This window comes from Dendrobates tinctorius, unplaced genomic scaffold (genome assembly GCF_039654945.1).
Source record: "Dendrobates tinctorius isolate UK_male_01 unplaced genomic scaffold, ASM3965494v1 ptg000076l, whole genome shotgun sequence".
Lineage (NCBI taxonomy): Eukaryota > Metazoa > Chordata > Amphibia > Anura > Dendrobatidae > Dendrobates > Dendrobates tinctorius.
Window position 1 is genome coordinate 8,178,493 of NW_027361744.1, and position 27,818 is coordinate 8,206,310.

The following is a 27,818-nucleotide window of genomic DNA, read 5'->3' on the forward strand; positions in this document are numbered from 1 at the left end:
ATTCATTATTCAATAGGGCCCAAACTATCAAAAACCAGCGGTTTCAATGAACACACATTTCTTGGTAGAATCATGCAGGACTGAAATTTTTGATGTTTTTCTACTCCTCTCTTGAGCCCAAACAAGTGTCTAAAAGCATGAGTTTGCAACTACTTTACTTCTGGAGAAAATTCAAAACATTCATTATTCAATAGAGCCCAATAGCAAAAACCAGCGTTTTGAATGAAGAATCACATTTCTTGGTAGAATCATGCAGGATTGAAATTTTTGATGGTTCTTTACTCCTCTCAACAGCCCAAACAAGTTTCTAAAAGGATGAGTTTGCAACTACTTTACTTTTGGAGAAAATTCAAAACATTCATTATTCAATAGGGCCCAAACTATCAAAAACCAGCGGTTTCAATGAACACACATTTCTTGGTAGAATCATGCAGGACTGAAATTTTTGATGTTTTTCTACTCCTCTCATGAGCCCAAACAACTCTCTAAAAGCATGAGTTTGCAACTACTTTACTTTTGGAGAAAATTCAAAACATTCATTATTCAATAGAGCCCAATAGCAAAAACCAGCGTTTTGAATGAAGAATCACATTTCTTGGTAGAATCATGCAGGATTGAAATTTTTGATGGTTTTTTACTCCTCTCAACAGCCCAAACAAGTTTCTAAAAGGATGAGTTTGCAACTACTTTACTTTTGGAGAAAATTCAAAACATTCATTATTCAATAGGGCCCAAACTATCAAAAACCAGCGGTTTCAATGAACACACATTTCTTGGTAGAATCATGCAGGACTGAAATTTTTGATGTTTTTCTACTCCTCTCATGAGCCCAAACAAGTCTCTAAAAGCATGAGTTTGCAACTACTTTACTTTTGGAGAAAATTCAAAACATTCATTATTCAATAGGGCCCAAACTATCAAAAACCAGCGGTTTGAATGAACACACATTTCTTGGTAGAATCATGCAGGACTGAAATTTTTGATGTTTTTCTACTCCTCTCATGAGCCCAAACAAGTCTCTAAAAGCATGAGTTTGCAACTACTTTACTTTTGGAGAAAATTCAAAACATTCAATATTCAATAGAGCCCAATAGCAAAAACCAGCGTTTTGAATGAAGAATCACATTTCTTGGTAGAATCATGCAGGATTGAAATTTTTGATGGTTTTTTACTCCTCTCAACAGCCCAAACAAGTTTCTAAAAGGATGAGTTTGCAACTACTTTACTTTTGGAGAAAATTCAAAACATTCATTATTCAATAGGGCCCAAACTATCAAAAACCAGCCGTTTCAATGAACACACATGTCTTGGTAGAATCATGCAGGACTGAAATTTTTGATGTTTTTCTACTCCTCTCATGAGCCCAAACAAGTCTCTAAAAGCATGAGTTTGCAACTACTTTACTTTTGGAGAAAATTCAAAACATTCACTATTCAATAGAGCCCAATAGCAAAAATCAGGTTTTGAATGAAGAATCACATTTCTTGGTAAAATCATGCAGGATTGAAATTTTTGATGGTTTTTTACTCCTCTCAACAGCCCAAACAAGTTTCTAAAAGGATGAGTTTGCAACTACTTTACTTTTGGAGAAAATTCAAAACATTCATTATTCAATAGGGCCCAAACTATCAAAAACCAGCGGTTTCAATGAACACACATTTCTTGGTAGAATCATGCAGGACTGAAATTTTTGATGTTTTTCTACTCCTCTCATGAGCCCAAACAAGTCTCTAAAAGCATGAGTTTGCAACTACTTTACGTTTGGAGAAAATTCAAAACATTCATTATTCAATAGAGCCCAATAGCAAAAACCAGTGTTTTGAATGAAGAATCACATTTCTTGGTAGAATCATGCAGGATTGAAATTTTTGATGGTTTTTTACTCCTCTCAACAGCCCAAACAAGTTTCTAAAAGGATGAGTTTGCAACTACTTTACTTTTGGAGAAAATTCAAAACATTCATTATTCAATAGGGCCCAAACTATCAAAAACCAGCGGTTTCAATGAACACACATTTCTTGGTAGAATCATGCAGGACTGAAATTTTTGATGTTTTTCTACTCCTCTCATGAGCCCAAACAAGTCTCTAAAAGCATGAGTTTGCAACTACTTTACTTTTGGAGAAAATTCAAAACATTCATTATTCAATAGAGCCCAATAGCAAAAACCAGCGTTTTGAATGAAGAATCACATTTCTTGGTAGAATCATGCAGGATTGAAATTTTTGATGGTTTTTTACTCCTCTCAACAGCCCAAACAAGTTTCTAAAAGGATGAGTTTGCAACTACTTTACTTTTGGAGAAAATTCAAAACATTCATTATTCAATAGGGCCCAAACTATCAAAAACCAGCGGTTTCAATGAACACACATTTCTTGGTAGAATCATGCAGGACTGAAATTTTTGATGTTTTTCTACTCCTCTCATGAGCCCAAACAAGTCTCTAAAAGCATGAGTTTGCAACTACTTTACTTTTGGAGAAAATTCAAAACATTCATTATTCAATAGAGCCCAATAGCAAAAACCAGCGTTTTGAATGAAGAATCACATTTCTTGGTAGAATCATGCAGGATTGAAATTTTTGATGGTTTTTTACTCCTCTCAACAGCCCAAACAAGTTTCTAAAAGGATGAGTTTGCAACTACTTTACTTTTGGAGAAAATTCAAAACATTCATTATTCAATAGGGCCCAAACTATCAAAAACCAGCGGTTTCAATGAACACACATTTCTTGGTAGAATCATGCAGGACTGAAATTTTTGATGTTTTTCTACTCCTCTCATGAGCCCAAACAAGTCTCTAAAAGCATGAGTTTGCAACTACTTTACTTTTGGAGAAAATTCAAAACATTCATTATTCAATAGAGCCCAATAGCAAAAACCAGCGTTTTGAATGAAGAATCACATTTCTTGGTAGAATCATGCAGGATTGAAATTTTTGATGGTTTTTTACTCCTCTCAACAGCCCAAACAAGTTTCTAAAAGGATGAGTTTGCAAATACTTTACTTTTGGAGAAAATTCAAAACATTCATTATTCAATAGGGCCCAAACTATCAAAAACCAGCGGTTTCAATGAACACACATTTCTTGGTAGAATCATGCAGGACTGAAATTTTTGATGTTTTTCTACTCCTCTCATGAGCCCAAACAAGTCTCTAAAAGCATGAGTTTGCAACTACTTTACTTTTGGAGAAAATTCAAAACATTCATTATTCAATAGAGCCCAATAGCAAAAACCAGCGTTTTGAATGAAGAATCACATTTCTTGGTAGAATCATGCAGGATTGAAATTTTTGATGGTTTTTTACTCCTCTCAACAGCCCAAACAAGTTTCTAAAAGGATGAGTTTGCAACTACTTTACTTTTGGAGAAAATTCAAAACATTCATTATTCAATAGGGCCCAAACTATCAAAAACCAGCGGTTTCAATGAACACACATTTCTTGGTAGAATCATGCAGGACTGAAATTTTTGATGTTTTTCTACTCCTCTCATGAGCCCAAACAAGTCTCTAAAAGCATGAGTTTGCAACTACTTTACTTCTGGAGAAAATTCAAAACATTCATTATTCAATAGAGCCCAATAGCAAAAACCAGCGTTTTGAATGAAGAATCACATTTCTTGGTAGAATCATGCAGGATTGAAATTTTTGATGGTTTTTTACTCCTCTCAACAGCCCAAACAAGTTTCTAAAAGGATGAGTTTGCAACTACTTTACTTTTGGAGAAAATTCAAAACATTCATTATTCAATAGGGCCCAAACTATCAAAAACCAGCGGTGTCAATGAACACACATTTCTTGGTAGAATCATGCAGGACTGAAATTTTTGATGTTTTTCTACTCCTCTCATGAGCCCAAACAAGTCTCTAAAAGCATGAGTTTGCAACTACTTTACTTTTGGAGAAAATTCAAAACATTCATTATTCAATAGAGCCCAATAGCAAAAACCAGCGTTTTGAATGAAGAATCACATTTCTTGGTAGAATCATGCAGGATTGAAATTTTTGATGGTTTTTTACTCCTCTCAACAGCCCAAACAAGTTTCTAAAAGGATGAGTTTGCAACTACTTTACTTTTGGAGAAAATTCAAAACATTCATTATTCAATAGGGCCCAAACTATCAAAAACCAGCGGTTTCAATGAACACACATTTCTTGGTAGAATCATGCAGGACTGAAATTTTTGATGTTTTTCTACTCCTCTCATGAGCCCAAACAAGTTTCTAAAAGGATGAGTTTGCAACTACTTTACTTTTGGAGAAAATTCAAAACATTCATTATTCAATAGGGCCCAAACTATCAAAAACCAGCGGTTTCAATGAACACACATTTCTTGGTAGAATCATGCAGGACTGAAATTTTTGATGTTTTTCTACTCCTCTCATGAGCCCAAACAAGTCTCTAAAAGCATGAGTTTGCAACTACTTTACTTTTGGAGAAAATTCAAAACATTCACTATTCAATTGAGCCCAATAGCAAAAATCAGGTTTTGAATGAAGAATCACATTTCTTGGTAAAATCATGCAGGATTGAAATTTTTGATGGTTTTTTACTCCTCTCAACAGCCCAAACAAGTTTCTAAAAGGATGAGTTTGCAACTACTTTACTTTTGGAGAAAATTCAAAACATTCATTATTCAATAGGGCCCAAACTATCAAAAACCAGCGGTTTCAATGAACACACATTTCTTGGTAGAATCATGCAGGACTGAAATTTTTGATGTTTTTCTACTCCTCTCATGAGCCCAAACAAGTCTCTAAAAGCATGAGTTTGCAACTACTTTACTTTTGGAGAAAATTCAAAACATTCATTATTCAATAGAGCCCAATAGCAAAAACCAGTGGTTTGAATGAAGAATCACATTTCTTGGTAGAATCATGCAGGATTGAAATTTTTGATGGTTTTTTACTCCTCTCAACAGCCCAAACAAGTTTCTAAAAGGATGAGTTTGCAACTACTTTACTTTTGGAGAAAATTCAAAACATTCATTATTCAATAGGGCCCAAACTATCAAAAACCAGCGGTTTCAATGAACACACATTTCTTGGTAGAATCATGCAGGACTGAAATTTTTGATGTTTTTCTACTCCTCTCATGAGCCCAAACAAGTCTCTAAAAGCATGAGTTTGCAACTACTTTACTTTTGGAGAAAATTCAAAACATTCATTATTCAATAGAGCCCAATAGCAAAAACCAGCGTTTTGAATGAAGAATCACATTTCTTGGTAGAATCCTGCAGGATTGAAATTTTTGATGGTTTTTTACTCCTCTCAACAGCCCAAACAAGTTTCTAAAAGGATGAGTTTGCAACTACTTTACTTTTGGAGAAAATTCAAAACATTCATTATTCAATAGGGCCCAAACTATCAAAAACCAGCGGTTTCAATGAACACACATTTCTTGGTAGAATCATGCAGGACTGAAATTTTTGATGTTTTTCTACTCCTCTCATGAGCCCAAACAAGTCTCTAAAAGCATGAGTTTGCAACTACTTTACTTTTGGAGAAAATTCAAAACATTCATTATTCAATAGAGCCCAATAGCAAAAACCAGCGTTTTGAATGAAGAATCACATTTCTTGGTAGAATCATGCAGGATTGAAATTTTTGATGGTTTTTTACTCCTCTCAACAGCCCAAACAAGTTTCTAAAAGGATGAGTTTGCAACTACTTTACTTTTGGAGAAAATTCAAAACATTCATTATTCAATAGGGCCCAAACTATCAAAAACCAGCGGTTTCAATGAACACACATTTCTTGGTAGAATCATGCAGGACTGAAATTTTTGATGTTTTTCTACTCCTCTCATGAGCCCAAACAAGTCTCTAAAAGCATGAGTTTGCAACTACTTTACTTTTGGAGAAAATTCAAAACATTCATTATTCAATAGATCCCAATAGCAAAAACCAGCGTTTTGAATGAAGAATCACATTTCTTGGTAGAATCATGCAGGATTGAAATTTTTGATGGTTTTTTACTCCTCTCAACAGCCCAAACAAGTTTCTAAAAGGATGAGTTTGCAACTACTTTACTATTGGAGAAAATTCAAAACATTCATTATTCAATAGGGCCCAAACTATCAAAAACCAGCGGTTTCAATGAACACACATTTCTTGGTAGAATCATGCAGGACTGAAATTTTTGATGTTTTTCTACTCCTCTCATGAGCCCAAACAAGTCTCTAAAAGCATGAGTTTGCAACTACTTTACTTTTGGAGAAAATTCAAAACATTCACTATTCAATAGAGCCCAATAGCAAAAATCAGGTTTTGAATGAAGAATCACATTTCTTGGTAAAATCATGCAGGATTGAAATTTTTGATGGTTTTTTACTCCTCTCAACAGCCCAAACAAGTTTCTAAAAGGATGAGTTTGCAACTACTTTACTTTTGGAGAAAATTCAAAACATTCATTATTCAATAGGGCCCAAACTATCAAAAACCAGCGGTTTCAATGAACACACATTTCTTGGTAGAATCATGCAGGACTGAAATTTTTGATGTTTTTCTACTCCTCTCATGAGCCCAAACAAGTCTCTAAAAGCATGAGTTTGCAACTACTTTACTTTTGGAGAAAATTCAAAACATTCATTATTCAATAGATCCCAATAGCAAAAACCAGCGTTTTGAATGAAGAATCACATTTCTTGGTAGAATCATGCAGGATTGAAATTTTTGATGGTTTTTTACTCCTCTCAACAGCCCAAACAAGTTTCTAAAAGGATGAGTTTGCAACTACTTTACTATTGGAGAAAATTCAAAACATTCATTATTCAATAGGGCCCAAACTATCAAAAACCAGCGGTTTCAATGAACACACATTTCTTGGTAGAATCATGCAGGACTGAAATTTTTGATGTTTTTCTACTCCTCTCATGAGCCCAAACAAGTCTCTAAAAGCATGAGTTTGCAACTACTTTACTTTTGGAGAAAATTCAAAACATTCATTATTCAATAGAGCCCAATAGCAAAAACCAGCGTTTTGAATGAAGAATCACATTTCTTGGTAGAATCATGCAGGATTGAAATTTTTGATGGTTTTTTACTCCTCTCAACAGCCCAAACAAGTTTCTAAAAGGATGAGTTTGCAACTACTTTACTTTTGGAGAAAATTCAAAACATTCATTATTCAATAGGGCCCAAACTATCAAAAACCAGCGGTTTCAATGAACACACATTTCTTGGTAGAATCATGCAGGACTGAAATTTTTGATGTTTTTCTACTCCTCTCATGAGCCCAAACAAGTCTCTAAAAGCATGAGTTTGCAACTACTTTACTTTTGGAGAAAATTCAAAACATTCATTATTCAATAGAGCCCAATAGCAAAAACCAGCGTTTTGAATGAAGAATCACATTTCTTGGTAGAATCATGCAGGATTGAAATTTTTGATGGTTTTTTACTCCTCTCAACAGCCCAAACAAGTTTCTAAAAGGATGAGTTTGCAACTACTTTACTTTTGGAGAAAATTCAAAACATTCATTATTCAATAGGGCCCAAACTATCAAAAACCAGCCGTTTCAATGAACACACATGTCTTGGTAGAATCATGCAGGACTGAAATTTTTGATGTTTTTCTACTCATCTCATGAGCCCAAACAAGTCTCTAAAAGCATGAGTTTGCAACTACTTTACTTTTGGAGAAAATTCAAAACATTCACTATTCAATAGAGCCCAATAGCAAAAATCAGGTTTTGAATGAAGAATCACATTTCTTGGTAGAATCATGCAGGATTGAAATTTTTGATGGTTTTTTACTCCTCTCAACAGCCCAAACAAGTTTCTAAAAGGATGAGTTTGCAACTACTTTACTTTTGGAGAAAATTCAAAACATTCATTATTCAATAGGGCCCAAACTATCAAAAACCAGCGGTTTCAATGAACACACATTTCTTGGTAGAATCATGCAGGACTGAAATTTTTGATGTTTTTCTACTCCTCTCATGAGCCCAAACTAGTCTCTAAAAGCATGAGTTTGCAACTACTTTACTTTTGGAGAAAATTCAAAACATTCACTATTCAATAGAGCCCAATAGCAAAAATCAGGTTTTGAATGAAGAATCACATTTCTTGGTAAAATCATGCAGGATTGAAATTTTTGATGGTTTTTTACTCCTCTCAACAGCCCAAACAAGTTTCTAAAAGGATGAGTTTGCAACTACTTTACTTTTGGAGAAAATTCAAAACATTCATTATTCAATAGGGCCCAAACTATCAAAAACCAGCGGTTTCAATGAACACACATTTCTTGGTAGAATCATGCAGGACTGAAATTTTTGATGTTTTTCTACTCCTCTCATGAGCCCAAACAAGTCTCTAAAAGCATGAGTTTGCAACTACTTTACTTTTGGAGAAAATTCAAAACATTCATTATTCAATAGAGCCCAATAGCAAAAACCAGCGTTTTGAATGTAGAATCACATTTCTTGGTAGAATCATGCAGGATTGAAATTTTTGATGGTTTTTTACTCCTCTCAACAGCCCAAACAAGTTTCTAAAAGGATGAGTTTGCAACTACTTTACTTTTGGAGAAAATTCAAAACATTCATTATTCAATAGGGCCCAAACTATCAAAAACCAGCGGTTTCAATGAACACACATTTCTTGGTAGAATCATGCAGGACTGAAATTTTTGATGTTTTTCTACTCCTCTCATGAGCCCAAACAAGTCTCTAAAAGCATGAGTTTGCAACTACTTTACTTTTGGAGAAAATTCAAAACATTCACTATTCAATAGAGCCCAATAGCAAAAATCAGGTTTTGAATGAAGAATCACATTTCTTGGTAAAATCATGCAGGATTGAAATTTTTGATGGTTTTTTACTCCTCTCAACAGCCCAAACAAGTTTCTAAAAGGATGAGTTTGCAACTACTTTACTTTTGGAGAAAATTCAAAACATTCATTATTCAATAGGGCCCAAACTATCAAAAACCAGCGGTTTCAATGAACACACATTTCTTGGTAGAATCATGCAGGACTGAAATTTTTGATGTTTTTCTACTCCTCTCATGAGCCCAAACAAGTCTCTAAAAGCATGAGTTTGCAACTACTTTACTTTTGGAGAAAATTCAAAACATTCATTATTCAATAGAGCCCAATAGCAAAAACCAGCGTTTTGAATGAAGAATCACATTTCTTGGTAGAATCATGCAGGATTGAAATTTTTGATGGTTTTTTACTCCTCTCAACAGCCCAAACAAGTTTCTAAAAGGATGAGTTTGCAACTACTTTACTTTTGGAGAAAATTCAAAACATTCATTATTCAATAGGGCCCATACTATCAAAAACCAGCGGTTTCAATGAACACACATTTCTTGGTAGAATCATGCAGGACTGAAATTTTTGATGTTTTTCTACTCCTCTCATGAGCCCAAACAAGTCTCTAAAAGCATGAGTTTGCAACTACTTTACTTTTGGAGAAAATTCAAAACATTCATTATTCAATAGAGCCCAATAGCAAAAACCAGCGTTTTGAATGAAGAATCACATTTCTTGGTAGAATCATGCAGGATTGAAATTTTTGATGGTTTTTTACTCCTCTCAACAGCCCAAACAAGTTTCTAAAAGGATGAGTTTGCAACTACTTTACTTTTGGAGAAAATTCAAAACATTCATTATTCAATAGGGCCCAAACTATCAAAAACCAGCGGTTTCAATGAACACACATTTCTTGGTAGAATCATGCAGGACTGAAATTTTTGATGTTTTTCTACTCCTCTCATGAGCCCAAACTAGTCTCTAAAAGCATGAGTTTGCAACTACTTTACTTTTGGAGAAAATTCAAAACATTCACTATACAATAGAGCCCAATAGCAAAAATCAGGTTTTGAATGAAGAATCACATTTCTTGGTAAAATCATGCAGGATTGAAATTTTTGATGGTTTTTTACTCCTCTCAACAGCCCAAACAAGTTTCTAAAAGGATGAGTTTGCAACTACTTTACTTTTGGAGAAAATTCAAAACATTCATTATTCAATAGGGCCCAAACTATCAAAAACCAGCGGTTTCAATGAACACACATTTCTTGGTAGAATCATGCAGGACTGAAATTTTTGATGTTTTTCAACTCCTCTCATGAGCCCAAACAAGTCTCTAAAAGCATGAGTTTGCAACTACTTTACTTTTGGAGAAAATTCAAAACATTCATTATTCAATAGAGCCCAATAGCAAAAACCAGCGTTTTGAATGAAGAATCACATTTCTTGGTAGAATCATGCAGGATTGAAATTTTTGATGGTTTTTTACTCCTCTCAACAGCCCAAACAAGTTTCTAAAAGGATGAGTTTGCAACTACTTTACTTTTGGAGAAAATTCAAAACATTCATTATTCAATAGGGCCCAAACTATCAAAAACCAGCGGTTTCAATGAACACACATTTCTTGGTAGAATCATGCAGGACTGAAATTTTTGATGTTTTTCTACTCCTCTCATGAGCCCAAACAAGTCTCTAAAAGCATGAGTTTGCAACTACTTTACTTCTGGAGAAAATTCAAAACATTCATTATTCAATAGAGCCCAATAGCAAAAACCAGCGTTTTGAATGAAGAATCACATTTCTTGGTAGAATCATGCAGGATTGAAATTTTTGATGGTTTTTTACTCCTCTCAACAGCCCAAACAAGTTTCTAAAAGGATGAGTTTGCAACTACTTTACTTTTGGAGAAAATTCAAAACATTCATTATTCAATAGGGCCCAAACTATCAAAAACCAGCGGTTTCAATGAACACACATTTCTTGGTAGAATCATGCAGGACTGAAATTTTTGATGTTTTTCTACTCCTCTCATGAGCCCAAACAAGTCTCTAAAAGCATGAGTTTGCAACTACTTTACTTTTGGAGAAAATTCAAAACATTCATTATTCAATAAAGCCCAATAGCAAAAACCAGCGTTTTGAATGAAGAATCACATTTCTTGGTAGAATCATGCAGGATTGAAATTTTTGATGGTTTTTTACTCCTCTCAACAGCCCAAACAAGTTTCTAAAAGGATGAGTTTGCAACTACTTTACTTTTGGAGAAAATTCAAAACATTCATTATTCAATAGGGCCCAAACTATCAAAAACCAGCGGTTTCAATGAACACACATTTCTTGGTAGAATCATGCAGGACTGAAATTTTTGATGTTTTTCTACTCCTCTCATGAGCCCAAACAAGTCTCTAAAAGCATGAGTTTGCAACTACTTTACTTTTGGAGAAAATGCAAAACATTCATTATTCAATAGGGCCCAAACTATCAAAAACCAGCGGTTTGAATGAACACACATTTCTTGGTAGAATCATGCAGGACTGAAATTTTTGATGTTTTTCTACTCCTCTCATGAGCCCAAACAAGTCTCTAAAAGCATGAGTTTGCAACTACTTTACTTTTGGAGAAAATTCAAAACATTCACTATTCAATAGAGCCCAATAGCAAAAATCAGGTTTTGAATGAAGAATCACATTTCTTGGTAAAATCATGCAGGATTGAAATTTTTGATGGTTTTTTACTCCTCTCAACAGCCCAAACAAGTTTCTAAAAGGATGAGTTTGCAACTACTTTACTTTTGGAGAAAATTCAAAACATTCATTATTCAATAGGGCCCAAACTATCAAAAACCAGCGGTTTCAATGAACACACATTTCTTGGTAGAATCATGCAGGACTGAAATTTTTGATGTTTTTCTACTCCTCTCATGAGCCCAAACAAGTCTCTAAAAGCATGAGTTTGCAACTACTTTACTTTTGGAGAAAATTCAAAACATTCATTATTCAATAGAGCCCAATAGCAAAAACCAGCGTTTTGAATGAAGAATCACATTTCTTGGTAGAATCATGCAGGATTGAAATTTTTGATGGTTTTTTACTACTCTCAACAGCCCAAACAAGTTTCTAAAAGGATGAGCTTGCAACTACTTTACTTTTGGAGAAAATTCAAAACATTCATTATTCAATAGGGCCCAAACTATCAAAAACCAGCGGTTTCAATGAACACACATTTCTTGGTAGAATCATGCAGGACTGAAATTTTTGATGTTTTTCTACTCCTCTCATGAGCCCAAACAAGTCTCTAAAAGGATGAGTTTGCAACTACTTTACTTTTGGAGAAAATTCAAAACATTCATTATTCAATAGGGCCCAAACTATCAAAAACCAGCGGTTTGAATGAACACACATTTCTTGGTAGAATCATGCAGGACTGAAATTTTTGATGTTTTTCTACTCCTCTCATGAGCCCAAACAAGTCTCTAAAAGCATGAGTTTGCAACTACTTTACTTTTGGAGAAAATTCAAAACATTCACTATTCAATAGAGCCCAATAGCAAAAATCAGGTTTTGAATGAAGAATCACATTTCTTGGTAAAATCATGCAGGATTGAAATTTTTGATGGTTTTTTACTCCTCTCAACAGCCCAAACAAGTTTCTAAAAGGATGAGTTTGCAACTACTTTACTTTTGGAGAAAATTCAAAACATTCATTATTCAATAGGGCCCAAACTATCAAAAACCAGCGGTTTCAATGAACACACATTTCTTGGTAGAATCATGCAGGACTGAAATTTTTGATGTTTTTCTACTCCTCTCATGAGCCCAAACAAGTCTCTAAAAGCATGAGTTTGCAACTACTTTACTTTTGGAGAAAATTCATAACATTCATTATTCAATAGAGCCCAATAGCAAAAACCAGCGTTTTGAATGAAGAATCACATTTCTTGGTAGAATCATGCAGGATTGAAATTTTTGATGGTTTTTTACTCCTCTCAACAGCCCAAACAAGTTTCTAAAAGGATGAGTTTGCAACTACTTTACTTTTGGAGAAAATTCAAAACATTCATTATTCAATAGGGCCCAAACTATCAAAAACCAGCGGTTTCAATGAACACACATTTCTTGGTAGAATCATGCAGGACTGAAATTTTTGATGTTTTTCTACTCCTCTCATGAGCCCAAACAAGTCTCTAAAAGCATGAGTTTGCAACTACTTTACTTTTGGAGAAAATTCAAAACATTCATTATTCAATAGAGCCCAATAGCAAAAACCAGCGTTTTGAATGAAGAATCACATTTCTTGGTAGAATCATGCAGGATTGAAATTTTTGATGGTTTTTTACTCCTCTCAACAGCCCAAACAAGTTTCTAAAAGGATGAGTTTGCAACTACTTTACTTTTGGAGAAAATTCAAAACATTCATTATTCAATAGGGCCCAAACTATCAAAAACCAGCGGTTTCAATGAACACACATTTCTTGGTAGAATCATACAGGACTGAAATTTTTGATGTTTTTCTACTCCTCTCATGAGCCCAAACAAGTCTCTAAAAGCATGAGTTTGCAACTACTTTTGGAGAAAATTCAAAACATTCATTATTCAATAGGGCCCAAACTATCAAAAACCAGCGGTTTGAATGAACACACATTTCTTGGTAGAATCATGCAGGACTGAAATTTTTGATGTTTTTCTACTCCTCTCATGAGCCCAAACAAGTCTCTAAAAGCATGAGTTTGCAACTACTTTACTTTTGGAGAAAATTCAAAACATTCATTATTCAATAGAGCCCAATAGCAAAAACCAGCGTTTTGAATGAAGAATCACATTTCTTGGTAGAATCATGCAGGATTGAAATTTTTGATGGTTTTTTACTCCTCTCAACAGCCCAAACAAGTTTCTAAAAGGATGAGTTTGCAACTACTTTACTTTTGGAGAAAATTCAAAACATTCATTATTCAATAGGGCCCAAACTATCAAAAACCAGCCGTTTCAATGAACACACATGTCTTGGTAGAATCATGCAGGACTGAAATTTTTGATGTTTTTCTACTCATCTCATGAGCCCAAACAAGTCTCTAAAAGCATGAGTTTGCAACTACTTTACTTTTGGAGAAAATTCAAAACATTCACTATTCAATAGAGCCCAATAGCAAAAATCAGGTTTTGAATGAAGAATCACATTTCTTGGTAGAATCATGCAGGATTGAAATTTTTGATGGTTTTTTACTCCTCTCAACAGCCCAAACAAGTTTCTAAAAGGATGAGTTTGCAACTACTTTACTTTTGGAGAAAATTCAAAACATTCATTATTCAATAGGGCCCAAACTATCAAAAACCAGCGGTTTCAATGAACACACATTTCTTGGTAGAATCATGCAGGACTGAAATTTTTGCTGTTTTTCTACTCCTCTCATGAGCCCAAACTAGTCTCTAAAAGCATGAGTTTGCAACTACTTTACTTTTGGAGAAAATTCAAAACATTCACTATTCAATAGAGCCCAATAGCAAAAATCAGGTTTTGAATGAAGAATCACATTTCTTGGTAAAATCATGCAGGATTGAAATTTTTGATGGTTTTTTACTCCTCTCAACAGCCCAAACAAGTTTCTAAAAGGATGAGTTTGCAACTACTTTACTTTTGGAGAAAATTCAAAACATTCATTATTCAATAGGGCCCAAACTATCAAAAGCCAGCGGTTTCAATGAACACACATTTCTTGGTAGAATCATGCAGGACTGAAATTTTTGATGTTTTTCTACTCCTCTCATGAGCCCAAACAAGTCTCTAAAAGCATGAGTTTGCAACTACTTTACTTTTGGAGAAAATTCAAAACATTCATTATTCAATAGAGCCCAATAGCAAAAACCAGCGTTTTGAATGAAGAATCACATTTCTTGGTAGAATCATGCAGGATTGAAATTTTTGATGGTTTTTTACTCCTCTCAACAGCCCAAACAAGTTTCTAAAAGGATGAGTTTGCAACTACTTTACTTTTGGAGAAAATTCAAAACATTCATTATTCAATAGGGCCCAAACTATCAAAAACCAGCGGTTTCAATGAACACACATTTCTTGGTAGAATCATGCAGGACTGAAATTTTTGATGTTTTTCTACTCCTCTCATGAGCCCAAACAAGTCTCTAAAAGCATGAGTTTGCAACTACTTTACTTTTGGAGAAAATTCAAAACATTCATTATTCAATAGGGCCCAAACTATCAAAAACCAGCGGTTTGAATGAACACACATTTCTTGGTAGAATCATGCAGGACTGAAATTTTTGATGTTTTTCTACTCCTCTCATGAGCCCAAACAAGTCTCTAAAAGCATGAGTTTGCAACTACTTTACTTTTGGAGAAAATTCAAAACATTCACTATTCAATAGAGCCCAATAGCAAAAATCAGGTTTTGAATGAAGAATCACATTTCTTGGTAAAATCATGCAGGATTGAAATTTTTGATGGTTTTTTACTCCTCTCAACAGCCCAAACAAGTTTCTAAAAGGATGAGTTTGCAACTACTTTACTTTTGGAGAAAATTCAAAACATTCATTATTCAATAGGGCCCAAACTATCAAAAACCAGCGGTTTCAATGAACACACATTTCTTGGTAGAATCATGCAGGACTGAAATTTTTGATGTTTTTCTACTCCTCTCATGAGCCCAAACAAGTCTCTAAAAGCATGAGTTTGCAACTACTTTACTTTTGGAGAAAATTCAAAACATTCATTATTCAATAGAGCCCAATAGCAAAAACCAGCGTTTTGAATGAAGAATCACATTTCTTGGTAGAATCATGCAGGATTGAAATTTTTGATGGTTTTTTACTCCTCTCAACAGCCCAAACAAGTTTCTAAAAGGATGAGTTTGCAACTACTTTACTTTTGGAGAAAATTCAAAACATTCATTATTCAATAGGGCCCAAACTATCAAAAACCAGCCGTTTCAATGAACACACATGTCTTGGTAGAATCATGCAGGACTGAAATTTTTGATGTTTTTCTACTCATCTCATGAGCCCAAACAAGTCTCTAAAAGCATGAGTTTGCAACTACTTTACTTTTGGAGAAAATTGAAAACATTCACTATTCAATAGAGCCCAATAGCAAAAATCAGGTTTTGAATGAAGAATCACATTTCTTGGTAGAATCATGCAGGATTGAAATTTTTGATGGTTTTTTACTCCTCTCAACAGCCCAAACAAGTTTCTAAAAGGATGAGTTTGCAACTACTTTACTTTTGGAGAAAATTCAAAACATTCATTATTCAATAGGGCCCAAACTATCAAAAACCAGCGATTTCAATGAACACACATTTCTTGGTAGAATCATGCAGGACTGAAATTTTTGATGTTTTTCTACTCCTCTCATGAGCCCAAACTAGTCTCTAAAAGCATGAGTTTGCAACTACTTTACTTTTGGAGAAAATTCAAAACATTCACTATTCAATAGAGCCCAATAGCAAAAATCAGGTTTTGAATGAAGAATCACATTTCTTGGTAAAATCATGCAGGACTGAAATTTTTGATGTTTTTCTACTCCTCTCATGAGCCCAAACAAGTCTCTAAAAGCATGAGTTTGCAACTACTTTACTTCTGGAGAAAATTCAAAACATTCATTATTCAATAGAGCCCAATAGCAAAAACCAGCGTTTTGAATGAAGAATCACATTTCTTGGTAGAATCATGCAGGATTGAAATTTTTGATGGTTTTTTACTCCTCTCAACAGCCCAAACAAGTTTCTAAAAGGATGAGTTTGCAACTACTTTACTTTTGGAGAAAATTCAAAACATTCATTATTCAATAGGGCCCAAACTATCAAAAACCAGCGGTTTCAATGAACACACATTTCTTGGTAGAATCATGCAGGACTGAAATTTTTGATGTTTTTCTACTCCTCTCATGAGCCCAAACAAGTCTCTAAAAGCATGAGTTTGCAACTACTTTACTTTTGGAGAAAATTCAAAACATTCATTATTCAATAGAGCCCAATAGCAAAAACCAGCGTTTTGAATGAAGAATCACATTTCTTGGTAGAATCATGCAGGATTGAAATTTTTGATGGTTTTTTACTCCTCTCAACAGCCCAAACAAGTTTCTAAAAGGATGAGTTTGCAACTACTTTACTTTTGGAGAAAATTCAAAACATTCATTATTCAATAGGGCCCAAACTATCAAAAACCAGCGGTTTCAATGAACACACATTTCTTGGTAGAATCATGCAGGACTGAAATTTTTGATGTTTTTCTACTCCTCTCATGAGCCCAAACAAGTCTCTAAAAGCATGAGTTTGCAACTACTTTACTTTTGGAGAAAATTCAAAACATTCATTATTCAATAGGGCCCAAACTATCAAAAACCAGCGGTTTGAATGAACACACATTTCTTGGTAGAATCATGCAGGACTGAAATTTTTGATGTTTTTCTACTCCTCTCATGAGCCCAAACAAGTCTCTAAAAGCATGAGTTTGCAACTACTTTACTTTTGGAGAAAATTCAAAACATTCACTATTCAATAGAGCCCAATAGCAAAAATCAGGTTTTGAATGAAGAATCACATTTCTTGGTAAAATCATGCAGGATTGAAATTTTTGATGGTTTTTTACTCCTCTCAACAGCCCAAACAAGTTTCTAAAAGGATGAGTTTGCAACTACTTTACTTTTGGAGAAAATTCAAAACATTCATTATTCAATAGGGCCCAAACTATCAAAAACCAGCGGTTTCAATGAACACACATTTCTTGGTAGAATCATGCAGGACTGAAATTTTTGATGTTTTTCTACTCCTCTCATGAGCCCAAACAAGTCTCTAAAAGCATGAGTTTGCAACTACTTTACTTTTGGAGAAAATTCAAAACATTCATTATTCAATAGAGCCCAATAGCAAAAACCAGCGTTTTGAATGAAGAATCACATTTCTTGGTAGAATCATGCAGGATTGAAATTTTTGATGTTTTTTTACTCCTCTCAACAGCCCAAACAAGTTTCTAAAAGGATGAGTTTGCAACTACTTTACTTTTGGAGAAAATTCAAAACATTCATTATTCAATAGGGCCCAAACTATCAAAAACCAGCCGTTTCAATGAACACACATGTCTTGGTAGAATCATGCAGGACTGAAATTTTTGATGTTTTTCTACTCATCTCATGAGCCCAAACAAGTCTCTAAAAGCATGAGTTTGCAACTACTTTACTTTTGGAGAAAATTCAAAACATTCACTATTCAATAGAGCCCAATAGCAAAAATCAGGTTTTGAATGAAGAATCACATTTCTTGGTAGAATCATGCAGGATTGAAATTTTTGATGGTTTTTTACTCCTCTCAACAGCCCAAACAAGTTTCTAAAAGGATGAGTTTGCAACTACTTTACTTTTGGAGAAAATTCAAAACATTCATTATTCAATAGGGCCCAAACTATCAAAAACCAGCGGTTTCAATGAACACACATTTCTTGGTAGAATCATGCAGGACTGAAATTTTTGATGTTTTTCTACTCCTCTCATGAGCCCAAACTAGTCTCTAAAAGCATGAGTTTGCAACTACTTTACTTTTGGAGAAAATTCAAAACATTCACTATTCAATTAAGCCAAATAGCAAAAATCAGGTTTTGAATGAAGAATCACATTTCTTGGTAAAATCATGCAGGATTGAAATTTTTGATGGTTTTTTACTCCTCTCAACAGCCCAAACAAGTTTCTAAAAGGATGAGTTTGCAACTACTTTACTTTTGGAGAAAATTCAAAACATTCATTATTCAATAGGGCCCAAACTATCAAAAACCAGCGGTTTCAATGAACACACATTTCTTGGTAGAATCATGCAGGACTGAAATTTTTGATGTTTTTCTACTCCTCTCATGAGCCCAAACAAGTCTCTAAAAGCATGAGTTTGCAACTACTTTACTTTTGGAGAAAATTCAAAACATTCATTATTCAATAGAGCCCAATAGCAAAAACCAGCGTTTTGAATGAAGAATCACATTTCTTGGTAGAATCATGCAGGATTGAAATTTTTGATGGTTTTTTACTCCTCTCAACAGCCCAAACAAGTTTCTAAAAGGATGAGTTTGCAACTACTTTACTTTTGGAGAAAATTCAAAACATTCATTATTCAATAGGGCCCAAACTATCAAAAACCAGCCGTTTCAATGAACACACATGTCTTGGTAGAATCATGCAGGACTGAAATTTTTGATGTTTTTCTACTCATCTCATGAGCCCAAACAAGTCTCTAAAAGCATGAGTTTGCAACTACTTTACTTTTGGAGAAAATTCAAAACATTCACTATTCAATAGAGCCCAATAGCAAAAATCAGGTTTTGAATGAAGAATCACATTTCTTGGTAGAATCATGCAGGATTGAAATTTTTGATGGTTTTTTACTCCTCTCAACAGCCCAAACAAGTTTCTAAAAGGATGAGTTTGCAACTACTTTACTTTTGGAGAAAATTCAAAACATTCATTATTCAATAGGGCCCAAACTATCAAAAACCAGCGGTTTCAATGAACACACATTTCTTGGTAGAATCATGCAGGACTGAAATTTTTGATGTTTTTCTACTCCTCTCATGAGCCCAAACTAGTCTCTAAAAGCATGAGTTTGCAACTACTTTACTTTTGGAGAAAATTCAAAACATTCACTATTCAATTAAGCCAAATAGCAAAAATCAGGTTTTGAATGAAGAATCACATTTCTTGGTAAAATCATGCAGGATTGAAATTTTTGATGGTTTTTTACTCCTCTCAACAGCCCAAACAAGTTTCTAAAAGGATGAGTTTGCAACTACTTTACTTTTGGAGAAAATTCAAAACATTCATTATTCAATAGGGCCCAAACTATCAAAAACCAGCGGTTTCAATGAACACACATTTCTTGGTAGAATCATGCAGGACTGAAATTTTTGATGTTTTTCTACTCCTCTCATGAGCCCAAACAAGTCTCTAAAAGCATGAGTTTGCAACTACTTTACTTTTGGAGAAAATTCAAAACATTCATTATTCAATAGAGCCCAATAGCAAAAACCAGCGTTTTGGAATGAAGAATCACATTTCTTGGTAGAATCATGCAGGATTGAAATTTTTGATGGTTTTTTACTCCTCTCAACAGCCCAAACAAGTTTCTAAAAGGATGAGTTTGCAACTACTTTACTTTTGGAGAAAATTCAAAACATTCATTATTCAATAGGGCCCAAACTATCAAAAACCAGCGGTTTCAATGAACACACATTTCTTGGTAGAATCATGCAGGACTGAAATTTTTGATGTTTTTCTACTCCTCTCATGAGCCCAAACAAGTCTCTAAAAGCATGAGTTTGCAACTACTTTACTTTTGGAGAAAATTCAAAACATTCATTATTCAATAGGGCCCAAACTATCAAAAACCAGCGGTTTGAATGAACACACATTTCTTGGTAGAATCATGCAGGACTGAAATTTTTGATGTTTTTCTACTCCTCTCATGAGCCCAAACAAGTCTCTAAAAGCATGAGTTTGCAACTACTTTACTTTTGGAGAAAATTCAAAACATTCACTATTCAATAGAGCCCAATAGCAAAAATCAGGTTTTGAATGAAGAATCACATTTCTTGGTAAAATCATGCAGGATTGAAATTTTTGATGGTTTTTTACTCCTCTCAACAGCCCAAACAAGTTTCTAAAAGGATGAGTTTGCAACTACTTTACTTTTGGAGAAAATTCAAAACATTCATTATTCAATAGGGCCCAAATTATCAAAAAACAGCGGTTTCAATGAACACACATTTCTTGGTAGAATCATGCAGGACTGAAATTTTTGATGTTTTTCTACTCCTCTCATGAGCCCAAACAAGTCTCTAAAAGCATGAGTTTGCAACTACTTTACTTTTGGAGAAAATTCAAAACATTCATTATTCAATAGAGCCCAATAGCAAAAACCAGCGTTTTGAATGAAGAATCACATTTCTTGGTAGAATCATGCAGGATTGAAATTTTTGATGGTTTTTTACTCCTCTCAACAGCCCAAACAAGTTTCTAAAAGGATGAGTTTGCAACTACTTTACTTTTGGAGAAAATTCAAAACATTCATTATTCAATAGGGCCCAAACTATCAAAAACCAGCGGTTTCAATGAACACACATTTCTTGGTAGAATCATGCAGGACTGAAATTTTTGATGTTTTTCTACTCCTCTCATGAGCCCAAACTAGTCTCTAAAAGCATGAGTTTGCAACTACTTTACTTTTGGAGAAAATTCAAAACATTCACTATACAATAGAGCCCAATAGCAAAAATCAGGTTTTGAATGAAGAATCACATTTCTTGGTAAAATCATGCAGGATTGAAATTTTTGATGGTTTTTTACTCCTCTCAACAGCCCAAACAAGTTTCTAAAAGGATGAGTTTGCAACTACTTTACTTTTGGAGAAAATTCAAAACATTCATTATTCAATAGGGCCCAAACTATCAAAAACCAGCGGTTTCAATGAACACACATTTCTTGGTAGAATCATGCAGGACTGAAATTTTTGATGTTTTTCTACTCCTCTCATGAGCCCAAACAAGTCTCTAAAAGCATGAGTTTGCAACTACTTTACTTTTGGAGAAAATTCAAAACATTCATTATTCAATAGAGCCCAATAGCAAAAACCAGCGTTTTGAATGAAGAATCACATTTCTTGGTAGAATCATGCAGGATTGAAATTTTTGATGGTTTTTTACTCCTCTCAACAGCCCAAACAAGTTTCTAAAAGGATGAGTTTGCAACTACTTTACTTTTGGAGAAAATTCAAAACATTCATTATTCAATAGGGCCCAAACTATCAAAAACCAGCGGTTTCAATGAACACACATTTCTTGGTAGAATCATGCAGGACTGAAATTTTTGATGTTTTTCTACTCCTCTCATGAGCCCAAACAAGTCTCTAAAAGCATGAGTTTGCAACTACTTTACTTCTGGAGAAAATTCAAAACATTCATTATTCAATAGAGCCCAATAGCAAAAACCAGCGTTTTGAATGAAGAATCACATTTCTTGATAGAATCATGCAGGATTGAAATTTTTGATGGTTTTTTACTCCTCTCAACAGCCCAAACAAGTTTCTAAAAGGATGAGTTTGCAACTACTTTACTTTTGGAGAAAATTCAAAACATTCATTATTCAATAGGGCCCAAACTATCAAAAACCAGCGGTTTCAATGAACACACATTTCTTGGTAGAATCATGCAGGACTGAAATTTTTGATGTTTTTCTACTCCTCTCATGAGCCCAAACAAGTCTCTAAAAGCATGAGTTTGCAACTACTTTACTTTTGGAGAAAATTCAAAACATTCATTATTCAATAGAGCCCAATAGCAAAAACCAGCGTTTTGAATGAAGAATCACATTTCTTGGTAGAATCATGCAGGATTGAAATTTTTGATGGTTTTTTACTCCTCTCAACAGCCCAAACAAGTTTCTAAAAGGATGAGTTTGCAACTACTTTACTTTTGGAGAAAATTCAAAACATTCATTATTCAATAGGGCCCAAACTATCAAAAACCAGCGGTTTCAATGAACACACATTTCTTGGTAGAATCATGCAGGACTGAAATTTTTGATGTTTTTCTACTCCTCTCATGAGCCCAAACAAGTCTCTAAAAGCATGAGTTTGCAACTACTTTACTTTTGGAGAAAATTCAAAACATTCATTATTCAATAGGGCCCAAACTATCAAAAACCAGCGGTTTGAATGAACACACATTTCTTGGTAGAATCATGCAGGACTGAAATTTTTGATGTTTTTCTACTCCTCTCATGAGCCCAAACAAGTCTCTAAAAGCATGAGTTTGCAACTACTTTACTTTTGGAGAAAATTCAAAACATTCACTATTCAATAGAGCCCAATAGCAAAAATCAGGTTTTGAATGAAGAATCACATTTCTTGGTAAAATCATGCAGGATTGAAATTTTTGATGGTTTTTTACTCCTCTCAACAGCCCAAACAAGTTTCTAAAAGGATGAGTTTGCAACTACTTTACTTTTGGAGAAAATTCAAAACATTCATTATTCAATAGGGCCCAAACTATCAAAAACCAGCGGTTTCAATGAACACACATTTCTTGGTAGAATCATGCAGGACTGAAATTTTTGATGTTTTTCTACTCCTCTCATGAGCCCAAACAAGTCTCTAAAAGCATGAGTTTGCAACTACTTTACTTTTGGAGAAAATTCAAAACATTCATTATTCAATAGAGCCCAATAGCAAAAACCAGCGTTTTGAATGAAGAATCACATTTCTTGGTAGAATCATGCAGGATTGAAATTTTTGATGGTTTTTTACTCCTCTCAACAGCCCAAACAAGTTTCTAAAAGGATGAGTTTGCAACTACTTTACTTTTGGAGAAAATTCAAAACATTCATTATTCAATAGGGCCCAAACTATCAAAAACCAACGGTTTCAATGAACACACATTTCTTGGTAGAATCATGCAGGACTGAAATTTTTGATGTTTTTCTACTCCTCTCATGAGCCCAAACAAGTCTCTAAAAGCATGAGTTTGCAACTACTTTACTTTTGGAGAAAATTCAAAACATTCATTATTCAATAGAGCCCAATAGCAAAAACCAGCGTTTTGAATGAAGAATCACATTTCTTGGTAGAATCATGCAGGATTGAAATTTTTGATGGTTTTTTACTCCTCTCAACAGCCCAAACAAGTTTCTAAAAGGATGAGTTTGCAACTACTTTACTTTTGGAGAAAATTCAAAACATTCATTATTCAATAGGGCCCAAACTATCAAAAACCAGCGGTTTCAATGAACACACATTTCTTGGTAGAATCATACAGGACTGAAATTTTTGATGTTTTTCTACTCCTCTCATGAGCCCAAACAAGTCTCTAAAAGCATGAGTTTGCAACTACTTTACTTTTGGAGAAAATTCAAAACATTCATTATTCAATAGGGCCCAAACTATCAAAAACCAGCGGTTTGAATGAACACACATTTCTTGGTAGAATCATGCAGGACTGAAATTTTTGATGTTTTTCTACTCCTCTCATGAGCCCAAACAAGTCTCTAAAAGCATGAGTTTGCAACTACTTTACTTTTGGAGAAAATTCAAAACATTCATTATTCAATAGAGCCCAATAGCAAAAACCAGCGTTTTGAATGAAGAATCACATTTCTTGGTAGAATCATGCAGGATTGAAATTTTTGATGGTTTTTTACTCCTCTCAACAGCCCAAACAAGTTTCTAAAAGGATGAGTTTGCAACTACTTTACTTTTGGAGAAAATTCAAAACATTCATTATTCAATAGGGCCCAAACTATCAAAAACCAGCGGTTTCAATGAACACACATTTCTTGGTAGAATCATGCAGGACTGAAATTTTTGATGTTTTTCTACTCCTCTCATGAGCCCAAACTAGTCTCTAAAAGCATGAGTTTGCAACTACTTTACTTTTGGAGAAAATTCAAAACATTCACTATTCAATAGAGCCCAATAGCAAAAATCAGGTTTTGAATGAAGAATCACATTTCTTGGTAAAATCATGCAGGATTGAAATTTTTGATGGTTTTTTACTCCTCTCAACAGCCCAAACAAGTTTCTAAAAGGATGAGTTTGCAACTACTTTACTTTTGGAGAAAATTCAAAACATTCATTATTCAATAGGGCCCAAACTATCAAAAACCAGCGGTTTCAATGAACACACATTTCTTGGTAGAATCATGCAGGACTGAAATTTTTGATGTTTTTCTACTCCTCTCATGAGCCCAAACAAGTCTCTAAAAGCATGAGTTTGCAACTACTTTACTTTTGGAGAAAATTCAAAACATTCATTATTCAATAGAGCCCAATAGCAAAAACCAGCGTTTTGAATGAAGAATCACATTTCTTGGTAGAATCATGCAGGATTGAAATTTTTGATGGTTTTTTACTCCTCTCAACAGCCCAAACAAGTTTCTAAAAGGATGAGTTTGCAACTACTTTACTTTTGGAGAAAATTCAAAACATTCATTATTCAATAGGGCCCAAACTATCAAAAACCAGCGGTTTCAATGAACACACATTTCTTGGTAGAATCATGCAGGACTGAAATTTTTGATGTTTTTCTACTCCTCTCATGAGCCCAAACAAGTCTCTAAAAGCATGAGTTTGCAACTACTTTACTTTTGGAGAAAATTCAAAACATTCATTATTCAATAGGGCCCAAACTATCAAAAACCAGCGGTTTGAATGAACACACATTTCTTGGTAGAATCATGCAGGACTGAAATTTTTGATGTTTTTCTACTCCTCTCATGAGCCCAAACAAGTCTCTAAAAGCATGAGTTTGCAACTACTTTACTTTTGGAGAAAATTCAAAACATTCACTATTCAATAGAGCCCAATAGCAAAAATCAGGTTTTGAATGAAGAATCACATTTCTTGGTAAAATCATGCAGGATTGAAATTTTTGATGGTTTTTTACTCCTCTCAACAGCCCAAACAAGTTTCTAAAAGGATGAGTTTGCAACTACTTTACTTTTGGAGAAAATTCAAAACATTCATTATTCAATAGGGCCCAAATTATCAAAAACCAGCGGTTTCAATGAACACACATTTCTTGGTAGAATCATGCAGAACTGAAATTTTTGATGTTTTTCTACTCCTCTCATGAGCCCAAACAAGTCTCTAAAAGCATGAGTTTGCAACTACTTTACTTTTGGAGAAAATTCAAAACATTCATTATTCAATAGAGCCCAATAGCAAAAACCAGCGTTTTGAATGAAGAATCACATTTCTTGGTAGAATCATGCAGGATTGAAATTTTTGATGGTTTTTTACTCCTCTCAACAGCCCAAACAAGTTTCTAAAAGGATGAGTTTGCAACTACTTTACTTTTGGAGAAAATTCAAAACATTCATTATTCAATAGGGCCCAAACTATCAAAAACCAGCGGTTTCAATGAACACACATTTCTTGGTAGAATCATGCAGGACTGAAATTTTTGATGTTTTTCTACTCCTCTCATGAGCCCAAACTAGTCTCTAAAAGCATGAGTTTGCAACTACTTTACTTTTGGAGAAAATTCAAAACATTCACTATACAATAGAGCCCAATAGCAAAAATCAGGTTTTGAATGAAGAATCACATTTCTTGGTAAAATCATGCAGGATTGAAATTTTTGATGGTTTTTTACTCCTCTCAACAGCCCAAACAAGTTTCTAAAAGGATGAGTTTGCAACTACTTTACTTTTGGAGAAAATTCAAAACATTCATTATTCAATAGGGCCCAAACTATCAAAAACCAGCGGTTTCAATGAACACACATTTCTTGGTAGAATCATGCAGGACTGAAATTTTTGATGTTTTTCTACTCCTCTCATGAGCCCAAACAAGTCTCTAAAAGCATGAGTTTGCAACTACTTTACTTTTGGAGAAAATTCAAAACATTCATTATTCAATAGAGCCCAATAGCAAAAACCAGCGTTTTGAATGAAGAATCACATTTCTTGGTAGAATCATGCAGGATTGAAATTTTTGATGGTTTTTTACTCCTCTCAACAGCCCAAACAAGTTTCTAAAAGGATGAGTTTGCAACTACTTTACTTTTGGAGAAAATTCAAAACATTCATTATTCAATAGGGCCCAAACTATCAAAAACCAGCGGTTTCAATGAACACACATTTCTTGGTAGAATCATGCAGGACTGAAATTTTTGATGTTTTTCTACTCCTCTCATGAGCCCAAACAAGTCTCTAAAAGCATGAGTTTGCAACTACTTTACTTCTGGAGAAAATTCAAAACATTCATTATTCAATAGAGCCCAATAGCAAAAATCAGGTTTTGAATGAAGAATCACATTTCTTGGTAAAATCATGCAGGATTGAAATTTTTGATGGTTTTTTACTCCTCTCAACAGCCCAAACAAGTTTCTAAAAGGATGAGTTTGCAACTACTTTACTTTTGGAGAAAATTCAAAACATTCATTATTCAATAGGGCCCAAACTATCAAAAACCAGCGGTTTCAATGAACACACATTTCTTGGTAGAATCATGCAGGACTGAAATTTTTGATGTTTTTCTACTCCTCTCATGAGCCCAAACAAGTCTCTAAAAGCATGAGTTTGCAACTACTTTACTTTTGGAGAAAATTCAAAACATTCATTATTCAATAGAGCCCAATAGCAAAAACCAGCGTTTTGAATGAAGAATCACATTTCTTGGTAGAATCATGCAGGATTGAAATTTTTGATGGTTTTTTACTCCTCTCAACAGCCCAAACAAGTTTCTAAAAGGATGAGTTTGCAACTACTTTACTTTTGGAGAAAATTCAAAACATTCATTATTCAATAGGGCCCAAACTATCAAAAACCAGCGGTTTCAATGAACACACATTTCTTGGTAGAATCATGCAGGACTGAAATTTTTGATGTTTTTCTACTCCTCTCATGAGCCCAAACAAGTCTCTAAAAGCATGAGTTTGCAACTACTTTACTTTTGGAGAAAATTCAAAACATTCATTATTCAATAGGGCCCAAACTATCAAAAACCAGCGGTTTGAATGAACACACATTTCTTGGTAGAATCATGCAGGACTGAAATTTTTGATGTTTTTCTACTCCTCTCATGAGCCCAAACAAGTCTCTAAAAGCATGAGTTTGCAACTACTTTACTTTTGGAGAAAATTCAAAACATTCACTATTCAATAGAGCCCAATAGCAAAAATCAGGTTTTGAATGAAGAATCACATTTCTTGGTAAAATCATGCAGGATTGAAATTTTTGATGGTTTTTTACTCCTCTCAACAGCCCAAACAAGTTTCTAAAAGGATGAGTTTGCAACTACTTTACTTTTGGAGAAAATTCAAAACATTCATTATTCAATAGGGCCCAAACTATCAAAAACCAGCGGTTTCAATGAACACACATTTCTTGGTAGAATCATGCAGGACTGAAATTTTTGATGTTTTTCTACTCCTCTCATGAGCCCAAACAAGTCTCTAAAAGCATGAGTTTGCAACTACTTTACTTTTGGAGAAAATTCAAAACATTCATTATTCAATAGAGCCCAATAGCAAAAACCAGCGTTTTGAATGAAGAATCACATTTCTTGGTAGAATCATGCAGGAT